This window comes from Vicia villosa, linkage group LG3 (genome assembly GCF_029867415.1).
Source record: "Vicia villosa cultivar HV-30 ecotype Madison, WI linkage group LG3, Vvil1.0, whole genome shotgun sequence".
NCBI classification, from domain to species: Eukaryota; Viridiplantae; Streptophyta; class Magnoliopsida; order Fabales; family Fabaceae; genus Vicia; species Vicia villosa.
The window spans coordinates 77,603,961-77,613,133 of NC_081182.1; positions in this window are offsets into that span (position 1 = coordinate 77,603,961).

Here is a 9,173-nt window from a genome sequence, read left to right on the forward strand (position 1 = left end):
TTAAAAAATAGTTTTAAAAATCAGAAAAATATACAAAAAATATTTTTAGGTTTATAAAATAATCTATTAATTTTTGACACAAAAATATTTTATTTTTCTTAATAATTAAAATATTTTGTTTAATTAATTAGTACATATTTAAATATTTGCTTTTTAATTATTTTAACCCATCAAAAAAATCAAAAAAATATTTTCTTTTTATTTAAATTAAGTTTATATATTATAGACTAATTTTGTACATATTTAGAATATTTTTCTCTTTAAGTTTTAATTATGTGTGTAATTATTTGTATAATTATATGTTAATTTAACTTAATAATTTTCAAAACAACTTCTAAAAAATAAAAAAAAAATAGTTTTATTTTAAAATTAATTAACAAACAATATGAACATATTTTAGACTTAATTTTTAGGTTTAAATTTTATTTCTACCTTTTTCTCATTTTAATTAAATTAATTATGCATTAATTCTAATTAAAATCAACCATCTAAAAATCCAAAAAAAAAAAAATACTTCCTTTTATCTTATTGCAATTTAAATTCATAGATGAGTGTATAGGTTGTCAAAATCATGTAAATAGCGTAGTTTACATTTCCCGCACAATCGATGTAATAGCGTAGATTTACTTTCCGCATTTTAGATTCCTGCACTTTAATTTCTGTACATATAAAACTGCGTGTATGTCAAAGATAAAAACTGAAGCGTTAGGTCACTAACTTCAAAGATAAAAATATCTAAATCAAAACACAATCACACTTGCACCTCTTAGGGTAATCCCTCTGTTACTCTTTTCAAAATCAAATTCTACTGTTTCAAATGCAAATCCAAAACTTTTGTTTACATCCGGTCAAAGGAGAATTTTCTAAAAGAAATGGGAAAGGACCTTATAAACTTAGGGTAGATCTCCTAATTGCTTGCTCAAATCAAAACAACAAATGTCTCATATATCATTGTTTTTTTCAAAATAAAACTTTCAAAAAAAAAAAGACAATACTTGGTATATATCCAAACAAGGATCATTACGAAGTTAAAGCTCTTTTTTTCAAAACATCTTTCGAAAGATAAAACACTTTGTGTACATCTGCACAAGGATCATTACAAAGTCAATTTACAAAAATGAATTTTAAGACCACGTACAAGCATTTCAAGGCAAGACAAATGATTCAAACAAAGTGAGCTAAGCAATTAAGAGCCCATGGATAACCATGGATACAAAGGGGTGCTAATACCTTCCCTTTGTATAACCTATCCCCGAACCCAAAATCTCTTAAAGGTCTTTTTCTGTTTCTTTTATAAACCTTTCCTTAATTGGATAAAATAAAAGTCGGTGGCGACTCTCTGATTTTCAAAAACTCAAAATAAAAGAAGAGTCTGTTCGTATCTCTCACGAGATATAAAAAACCGAGGGCGACAGAACTGGCGACTCTGCTGGGGATTTCAAAAACAAACTGTTTTCAAAAGGGGTTACCTTAGAGTTTAGATCATTTCGATGTTTTCAATTGCTTGTCTTGATTGTTCTATTTTTCAAAGGTTTGTTTGGGTATTTGCTTGTGTGAAAGATTCTAACCCGAATCTCGAGATACCTTAAGTATGTGACAATAGACCAAGGAAACTGTACGACATGTACCGATACGGTTGATCTGGTAGTCACCGTTAGTGCGACACTTTAGTCTGTACTGATATCCCTTGAAAACGATCAAGGAGTATGTTAGGCTTCCGAAGTGTCATCAAAAACTAATTTGTCTTAGAACCTTTAAGTGGGGAGGGTATCACATACTAAGTGACTTGTGGCTTATTAAGTGACTAGCTTTGAAATTGATCGAAGTTAGTTATCCTCGAGAAATATTTTGATCGACCGTCCGAGCGCCGTATTGAGATGTGTCTCCAAGGATCATAGAACCCGAATACTATTTTAGGACAGGTTTAAACCAACTCAACTTCAGTGGGGAGGGTATCACATACGAACCTCATGCAAGCCTTTAAACCTAAGGCTATTGTTTGGTTTGTTTGTGTTTGCCACATGTTTGACATCATGACATCATAAGCATCATAAACATATCATTTTCTCACTAATCATTTCAAGGATCAAAGAGTTTACCTTTGTTCTGTTTTTGCAGGTAATGGCTCCCACTACCAGAGATTATATCCGGATCAACATTTCAACAATACCATCTGAATTAAAGGACTTAATATCAGAATTTCCCAGAAATGCTCAATTCACCGAAAAGCACGGTCACCTACTCCATTTGGTTACCTCAAAATTTGAAGAAGACTTGATACGGGTCCTATTCCAGTTCTTTGAACCCGAACATCATTGTTTTACATTTCCTGATTACCAGTTAGTACCCACTTTGGAAGAGTTCTCTGAACTGATTGGGTTACCTGTTCGAGATCAATTACCTTTCACTGGTTTAGAAAAGATTCCAAAACCTGAAATCATTGTTGCTTCCTTACATTTGCGAAAGTCAGAAATCGAGTCCAATTGGGAAACAAAGAGTGGAGTCAAGGGTTTGCTTGCTAAATTCTTAATGGAAAAGGCTCGATTACTACTAAAAAACAGAAGTTACCTAGCTTTTGAGGAAGTTGTGGCTCTTTTGATTTATGGGTTGGTTTTATTCCCTAATCCCGACCAGTTCATAAATGTGCACATTATCAACATTTTCCTAACTCGCAACTCGGTACCTGCCTTGCTGGGAGACATACTACATTCTCTACACACTCGTACCACGAAGAAACGAGGAATTCTTATGTGTTGTGTACCATTACTGGCTAGATGGTTTACATTACACCTTCCCCGATCAGTGTTGAGAAACTAACAAAGGATGCAATGGTCTCGCAGGATTATGTCTTTGTCTCATTCAGATATCCGGTGGAACAACTTCTTTCAAAGAGACATCACTCTCATTGACCATTGTGGGGAGTACCCTAATGTGCCACTCCTTGGCATCAAGGGAGGCATCACTTACAATCCCTCTCTAGCTTTGCGCCAATTCGGATATGCACGAAGAAACAGTCCTCATGACATGATTATCCGTGGTATTATGTTCGACTATGAAGATGATTCCCAAAGACATCGACGAAGGTTTATACATGCGTGGGGCAGTGTCTACAAAGTAGAAAGCAAAACTTTAGGAAAATGTAACTCTATTCCCATTGAGCCTTACCTCAAATGGGTGGGTGCTCGTGCTCAGAAGCTCTTCATGTCATACCCCGCTATTCTACCTATGACTATTGAGCCAGAAGTCGAAGGGAGTGAACCTCGAGTTGTTCTACATCCGGACATGCCAACTGACCTAGAAGAGCTGCAGAAATCTTGGGTTTAACTAAGAGGAGAAAGAGACACCTTCAAAGCACACTATCAAGACTATGAGAGGAAAGTGTTGGAGCTCACCAGTAGGTGAAGGTGAAGGAGACAATCACAGCAACCAGGGTTCTGCCAAACCCTCTCTTTCTTCTAACGAAGAAGATTATCATTCCGAAGACGAAGAGGGTGATGACAAATACCAGCAGTTGGAAGAACGCATGAAAGCTATGGAGATACAAAAAATACCTGGTCTAGACTTCAAAGATCTTGGACTCGTCTCAGATATTGTTATCCCTCCGAAATTCAAAGTTCCTGTCTTTGCAAAGTATGATGGAGTTTCTTGCCCAAAACTACATCTGAGGTCCTATGTAAGGAAGATACTACCCCATACAGCAGATAACAAATTGTGGATTCACTTCTTCGAGGAAAGTCTGTCGGGTACACAACTCGAGTGGTACTACCAACTGGAAAGTGCAAAAGTTCACACCTGGGAAGATTTGGCTGCTGCTTTCTACAAACAGTATCAATACAACGCTGACCTTGCACCAACCCGTACTCAACTACGGGGCATGTCTATGGCACCAAAAGAAAGTTTCAAAGGGTATGCACAAAAGTGGAGAGATCTGGATGGAAGGGTTCAACCACCCTTATTTGATCGCGAGCTGGTCGACATGTTCATGGGCACTTTAACTGGCCCATTCTACAGTCATTTGCTGGGAAGCTCATCATCAGGTTTCACTGACCTGATATTAACTGGAGAGCGTGTCGAAAGCGGTATTCAAAATGGAAAAATTCAAATAGGCTCCTCCTCTGGTACTACAAAGAGGCCCATCAGTGGGAGAAATGAAATCAATACAATGCACAGTCAGAAAGGTCGCAAAAGTGAGCATCACCAATCTGTAGGGGCTGTTCTGATCTCTGCATCTGCACCTCAAAAAGATCAACCGCCGAAGTATACACGTCGACCAGATGCACCAAGAAGAAATTTCACCAGAATTAATATGCCAATCTCTCAAGCATTGCAGCACTTGTTAAAAGCAAATCTGATCACATTGAAAGACCCTCCAAAGAATGTCAACACTTCCTCTCCGAGTTATCGCCCCGATGCAACATGTGCATATCATTCTAATTGTCCAGGACATGACGCAGATCACTGTTGGGCCTTGAAAAATAAAATACAAGACATGATAGATGCTGGGGAAATTGAGTTCGATCCTCCAGAGACTCCAAATGTCATCACTGCACCTATGCCGAAGCACGACAAGACCGTTAATGCTATCATAGACACTGTTTACATCTATGATGTGAGAGAATTGTCAACTCCGCTTCTTGAAGTCAAAAGAAAGCTAATCCGAGCTGGTTACTTTCCAGGTTGTGACCCTGATTGCTTTTATTGTGCACACCTACCCAATGGTTGTGAAAATATGAAAATAGGAATTCAAAAGTGGATGGATCGCCGTATCATTATGTTTGAGAGGCTCCCTTCTATGGACGATTTATGCGAAGTTTTTTTAAAACGGGATGAGAATAGAAGACGTCTCAATGGTTTCTAACATACCATTGAAAATACCTACCAAAACTCCTTTCAAAATTTCTGCTGCACCCAAAGTGGCATCTGTAATCATCACCAGTCCGACTCCATTTCCATACTCCTCCGACAAAGCTGTCCCTTGGAGTTATGACACTAATGTTTATATCCATGGAGTTAAGCAAGATACCTTGGCTAAGGAGGCCATGAATTTTACTACTCCAACTGTTGATAATATTGTGGGTACTAGTAAGATTACGAGAAGTGGAAGGATCTTTTCACTAGAAATTTCTCCAAATGTTGCTACTAATCCGGTCCAAATCCCGGTTCCTAATCAAGATATCAACGCTCGAGGCAAAGAGCCACTAGTTGAACCAGTTCAAGTACCGGTGGAAGTCACTGTTGAAGATCCGTCAAAGCAAGAAATGGAGGAAATATTGAAAATCATCTGCAAAAGTGATTACAATATTGTCGAACAACTGGGGCACACTGCTTCAAAGATCTCAATGATGTCTCTGCTGAAATATTCAGAAGCTCATGCCAAGGCCCTGATGAAGTTCCTGAAAGCTTCCCATGTACCACAGGAGATTTCAGTCGATCAATTTGAAAATTGTGTTGCCAATCTATCAGTGAATAACAGTCTCGGTATCTCTGATGCTGATTTAACCCCTGCTGGGAAAAATCACAATAAAGCCATGCACATCTCTATTGAATGTAACGGCACCACTATGTCTCATGTGCTGGTAGATAATTGTTCTTCTTTGAACGTGTTACCAAAAGCAGTACTGGAAAAACTTGACTTCGAAGGAGTTGTGTTACAACCAAGCGATGTTGTGGTAAGAGCCTTCGACGGGTCAACAAGAACAATGTACGGAAAAGTGAAGCTCCCAATCAGAGTGGGCTCTCAGATCTTTGATTCTACCTTCTACGTAATGGAAATTCACCCAGCATATTCTTGTTTACTAGGACGCCCTTGGATACATAGGGCAAATGCTGTAACTTCTACCCTGCATAAGAAGTTAAAATATCCGGTAAAAGGCAAGGTCGTCACAGTTTATGGCGAAGAAGAATATGTGGTTAGCCACTTGAGTAACTCCAAGTATGTTGAGATGGATGGTGAATTCATCGAAACTCCCTGCCAATCTTTTGAGGTGGTCCCTCCAGATGTCTCTACTGCCAAACATATTTCTGCTACTCCTGCTACAAAAATAACTCCAACTATGGCTTCTCTCAAAGATGCTAAAGCTGTGATCAAAGAAGGTGGTTGCACAGTATGAGGACAGCTCCTCGATGTGCCTTACAAGTTCGATAAGCTAGGTTTGGGTTATGCTAATGGAAATCAGAAGAACGATCAAAGTCCTCGTTCTGGAGGATTAATGTCACATTTCATCAGCCAAGGAGTGAATGCTATTGAAGAAGATGGAGTGATCTTGAACCATATTATTCAGAAATATCCAAATGAAGTTCCACCTGTTTCCATGGAAGTTTGGGATACTTTGGGAGAACCAAGTGGCGGGTATGATTTTCTAGTAAAGTACACTGCACCTCAGAGTTCTTTTATTGCCATGGAAGACATTGCCCTAACTGGATGGGGTGATCAGTTTGAAGATTGCAAAAGTTTCACAAGTTCCATCACTGAGCAATACCAAAGTCCACCTTGTCCAAAAGAAGTATGGGATACACTAGGAGAACCAAGTGGCAAGTATGACTTTATGGTGAAGTATTCTGCTCCCCTGAGCTCGCAGATTGCTATTGAAGACATCACCCCAACTGGATGGGACAACCATTTCGAAGACAATATGACATTCACAAGCCCTGTCGCTCCTGAAGAAGTGTGGGAAACACCAAATAATGAGAATAATTTCCTGACACAGTACACTGCTACCCAAAGTGCACAAGTCTCCCTCAAAGACATCATTCCAACTAGATGGGACGATCTTATCGGGTATCTCTCTCAGCCAACAGAGGTATCTCAGCCTGGGCTCTCGTATCCAGCAGAGTATCTTGCTCTCCCTGAAGGATCAACAACTCATTTCACTACCAAAGAAATCAATGCTATGGAAGACGAAGAAGACAACTACAACTGGAGCAGCTGGGTATTCCCTACTCACAACAAAGGATTGAACAACTGGGAAGCTGGAGATGTGATCTCCTTTGACCAGGAGTAAATGCAATTTCCTGTTTTCATTGTTTATAATTTCAAAGATAAAAATGGTTCCTGTACTATCGAACCATGAACTTAAAAGCCAGGTGCCTTTCTTGAAGCACACTAGTCCTTTTTATAAGGGTTTGTCATATCATGATCATGTTCATTCAATAAAATCATGGGACGTTTGCATATTCAAATTCTGTGATCCTTTTTCTTTCTTTGCTTTATTCATTTTCAAATAGCTATGTGTTCTTACACACACCCACATAATAAATGCAGATTCACATTCACTCTGGATCCTGTTGATAACGATTCTGCTATTGCCAGTCATGACTTTGAAAATCCGATCTACCAAACTGAGGACGAAAGTGAGGAAGATTGTGAAGTACCAAGGGAACTTGCAAGGCTATTAGAACAAGAAGAAAAGACTATACAGCCGCATGAAGAACCAATTGAGGTTATCAACTTGGGCAGTGACGAAGAAAAGAAAGAAGTCAAGATAGGGGCTGATTTAGAAGACAGTGTCAAGCAAAGACTGATTCAAATGTTACAAGACTACGTTGAGATATTCGCCTGGTCCTATGAAGATATGCCTGGCCTTGACACGGATATTGTGGTTCATCGCCTACCGATCAAAGAAGGTAGCATTCCAGTTAAGCAGAAACTGCGAAGAAGTAAGCCCGACATGTCCAAGAAGATCAAAGACGAGGTTGAGAAGCAATTCAATGCTGGCTTTCTGAAAGTTGTAAGTTATCCTCCTTGGATAGCTAACATAGTGCCTGTGACTAAAAAAGACGGGAAAGTCAGAATGTGTGTGTAGATTACAGAGATCTGAATCGGGCAAGCCTGTCGCTACCGCGAAAATTAACAGAGTCGTCACTAACATATTTATCCTGAAAAGGAAGGGAATGCCAGCAAACCACAAAACAAAACAACGGTCTCACGACCAGAGAAAAAGGGTAAGGGAGTCGGTTACGCGAGGGGAAGGTATTAGCACCCCACGCGCCCATCGTACTCGATGGTATCCACGCTTGTGCCTAAATCTATGGGTGTGTAAGTAAACTACGTTAATCTGGACTAAAATGAATGCAAAATGTAGGGAAAAGAAAGGATTATGCTTGCACGGGCCCTACCCCGCTGCCTACGTATCTGTTTTGCAGAATCAGAGCTACCGTAGCTCGGCTAACTAATTTCAGTTTGTTTTGTGTTTTTTAGGTGAACAAGTTACATTCACACTCCGCTGGTCGACCTTTGGAGACTTATGCTAGGAATGGAGCGGAAATAACAAGCTCTTAAGAAAAGAAAATCAAATAGTGTGGTTTGTGTTTTAGAGAATGCATGAGGAAAACCTAAGCTAAGGGGGAAAGCTTGCTACCTAATGTTATCATACAAAGGGTACAAGTCTAAGCTAAGCTAACAACCTACGAGGAAAAGGGAAAGCACACAAATAGCACACAAACGAGCATCCGCTCGTAAAGCAAACAAACCAACGGTACTGACCGAGTGGTAGAAAAGTGGTCCCGCCATAGGCAAGGGGAGCAGCTCAACCCAAGTCAACCAAGCATTAGACCTCGTGAAAATGATCGGGCCATAGACAAGAGGAGCGGATCCCTCTCAGCAACCAAGCCGTCACGGATCGTAAAGGAAAACGGTGCGTGCGTACACCGAGCATCAACGTCGAGCGACGCGAGCTATAGGAAAGACGGGGGTCCGGCTACATGAACCCTTTTCCTGACATACTCGATAACAAGATCTTGTGCAGGTTCAGAAGCAAGCGACATGTAGTGTGCGCATACCGAACAGACTCGATGAGACTAGGCGGGGGTTGATTGCTAACCCTTTCCGCGTGCCTTCTATGAGGAATTAACGGAGTGCCATATAGGACTTATTACACCGTGACTCCCTGCCGCAAAGCACAAATATAAACACACCAACAAAAACATAGCCTCTTTCGAGGACTTGGCCAGATGCATGCCTAGGTCCTACTTCTCATGTTATAGGATGATGCGGAAAGCGGTAAAAGGGACAAGGAGACAATACTGAATGGATAGCAAATCCGCAATGAGCTAGCAAGCGTAAGCAGAGAGGTCTGGAATACCCCGTGTAAGCCATCATCAAGCAAAGCGAGTCAGAAAGCGTCGTCGTGAAAGTAAATCACGAGTCACATGTGGTAGACGTCGAGCATAACCAC